A 3,099-nucleotide genomic window follows, 5' to 3' on the forward strand; every position below is an offset into this window, starting at 1 on the left:
AATTCTTCCATTGGGGGATAAAATAATTAGTGAAGGTTTTTTGAAAATAAATCATTATTAAAGAACTACTGAAGCATTTTTCTAGCTACATCTATGAAAATAGGTATTTGACATCTCGGTTGGATGTAAAAAAAATGTGTTTCGTTGCTTTTGGAAATTTAACTCACTAATAGAGTGAAATAGGGGATGTAATGTTTTATGAAATATTTCACTATGAAAGCATTTTTAGAATTAAATGGATGAAGATTTGAATTTGGCTCCTCGGCTCTAAATAGAAGAATACGTGTTTAATTGTTTTTGAAAACCCAACCCCTAAAGGGTGTGAGATGTTTCAGAAAATGGTTCATTATGAAAGGATTGCTAAATATATCTGACAATTCGTATTCGGCTAATATGTTACAATTTTTAAAAACTACGTGTTTTTCTGGTTTTGGAACTTCGAGCATAAGGGGATGAAAATTTTAATGAAATATTTATTGCGTTATATTAAAATATTTTAAATCTGCATCTATGAAAACCGGTATTTCACTTCTCAATTAGATATAAAGAAATATGCGTTAGGGAATGAAAGACTGTACGGAGATATCACCACAAGAATACAAACGGCTTGATTAACAAAAACCTTGGACTCCAGCTGTCAGCATTGCTTTTTGATCATTCAGTAAAAGACCATGCTTCAACGGCGCTAAGTTTAGAAAGTTTAGAAAGTGTTGCAGTTTATAAAAGACATAAAAAAACGATTAAAGAAAAAAATTCTTTGCAGACCATGAACGGTCTACGCAAGTAAAGAAGCGGATGATAAGCTAGCTCTTTATGCAAATGAGTTGGTCAGTTTAAGTTCCGAGACATGTCATCCAGCAGGAACGGAATCCTATAGTTGCTACGATTGGCTAAAGGAAAAGTTTTGCAGAATCACTCGAAATCACTTCTGCAAGTGGCTAAGAATCTCGTAATGAATAAAAATTCTGTACTGAGAATTCCAAGGTGGGAGATGCAAGATTCCTCCCCCCCCCCCCCTTCCCCCTTCTCACAATGCTATCCTTCTTTACCTACAGCAAAAAATAAATAAATAAATTAATAAATAAAACTAGAGAAATTTCTACTGTGAAACTATTTGCATACAAGAGAACGGCCCTTGAAATTTAACTCTTCAAAGTTTTAAGCCCTGCTCTTTCCGGATATTGATTAGAAAGTGTTAATCCACATGTGAAACCTGAGTATATAATCCCTGTGACATTTGATCAACGGTGTTCCATAAGGACAGGTTCTCATTCAAAACGTTCGAAAATTCAATTTCTTTGTAGTTGCATTTTTTAAAGGTGTACTTGTCTAGACTCTTGGAACAGAAAGTTTTTTTTTTTAATCCGTGCTTTACAAAAGTTTCTACAGTCCATTGTTTGAAGCAGTGTCACGGCTGCCATGAGCCGCGCGGGGTACCCGCCATGTGTCCAACGCCTTGTCACGGTTCGCGCGGCTCCCCCTGTTGGAGGTTCGAGTCCTCCCTCGGGCATGGTTGTGTGTGTGTTGTCCTTAGCATAAGTTACTGTAAGTAGTGTGTAAACATAGGGACTGATGGTTCAAATGGCTCTGAGCACTTTGGGACTTAACATCTGAGGTCATCAGTTTCCTAGAACTTAGAACGACTTAAACCTAACTAAATTAAGGACATCACACACACCCATGCTCGAGGCAGGATTTGAACCTGCGACCGTAGCGGTCGCGTGGCTCCCGACTGAAGCGCCTACAACCGCTCGGCCACATCGGCCGGTCTATCATGTATTCTAGAAGAGTTGCAAGGTCGTCAGTGGCGCCTGTTCTTTCGAGAGCAGTTACTATCTTCATATCTATGGTTAAACGTTACCCAGCCATTGACCTTCGTCTGTGCGAATGCGCACAGGTTGCCGGAACTCTTACGGGAATCGTCACCTTAGTGTGAGCCAGTAATGAGTGGATGGACAAATACCTATTAAGTACAATACGTATGCGGATTGTGGACGGTTGGGGATGTGAGTCTCACGGGAAGCGTGCGAGGGATAAATTCCTGCAGTCGTGCTGTTCATGTGTGCCCTCGATGGCTCAGATGGATTGAGCGTCTGCCTTGTAAGCAGGAGATTCTGGGTTCGAGTCCCAGTAGGGGCACACTTTTCAGCTGTCCCCATCGAAGTATATCAACAACACCTGTCGGCAGCTGAGGGTTTCAATTAATTATCAGTTGTGAAGGTGATTCGATGAACCCTTTGCCAGGCACTTAAATGTGTTTTGCAGGGTATCCATATAGATGTAGATGATAACTCGTCCCGTGTCGCACGTGCTCAAAATGATTCATACTGCAGAATGCATGCAAACATACTCACCGAAAATACGGACGAATATCAAGTGCAGGCTGCCGAGTGCTTCATATCCAGCTTTGACACATCGGCTTTTCCTGCCAAGAAGAACAGGAAGTTGCTGTCTAGGAACAATCAGAGGTAGAGGAAGGGTTGATAAATACTCCTTGACTTGCAGACTAAACGTAAATAACGAAAATACATTTTTGGTAAAAATTGGTCAAAACATAATCGGTTGCCCTCCGTATTGGATTAGCTGTTTTGAATATTGAAAATCTGACTTCAGATTCGTTTTCAGCGACATTAAAAATATATATGTAACACTCAGTTCATGCAAATCGAAGTAATAATATAACTAAATGTTTTCCCTAAACTTTGAACACATTTTTTTCGGGTAACTATTTTCTCAGAACGGCATGCAGCATAAATTAAAAGTGGTTCGTTCTCTTAACATCTACCTCTGACCCCTAAAAGTAAACACTTTTCTTAGGAACTTATAGCTATAATCTGACATTTGTTAATATTAACTAATTTTTGTGTAGGCATAAGGAGTGAAACAAACCCTCAAAAATCGAACTCAAAGTTCGAATTAGCACTGTATCGTTAAATTTAAGGTTGTTTCATTGCGGTTAGGTATACGCTCCCATAAATTTTATGTTTTATCGACTGATGTTATCCATTTTCAATTTCAGAGGAATAATGTAGTATCAACTGATGTTACCCATTTTTGAATTCAGGTAACATATGAGGTGCCACACTGCACGCGCTCTGC

At 39.2% G+C, this 3,099-nt stretch overlaps 1 non-coding gene across 1 annotated transcript; it reads left to right on the forward strand.

Moving 5' to 3' along the window:
- Positions 1-2,064: 2,064 nt before the first annotated feature.
- Trnat-ugu (transfer RNA threonine (anticodon UGU)) lies at positions 2,065-2,139 on the forward strand. The gene has a single exon. It is a non-coding gene; the product is annotated as a tRNA-Thr (tRNA).
- The last annotated feature ends 960 nt before the right edge of the window (positions 2,140-3,099 follow it).

The sequence above is a fragment of the Schistocerca gregaria genome, unplaced genomic scaffold, assembly GCF_023897955.1.
Source record: "Schistocerca gregaria isolate iqSchGreg1 unplaced genomic scaffold, iqSchGreg1.2 ptg000484l, whole genome shotgun sequence".
Lineage (NCBI taxonomy): Eukaryota > Metazoa > Arthropoda > Insecta > Orthoptera > Acrididae > Schistocerca > Schistocerca gregaria.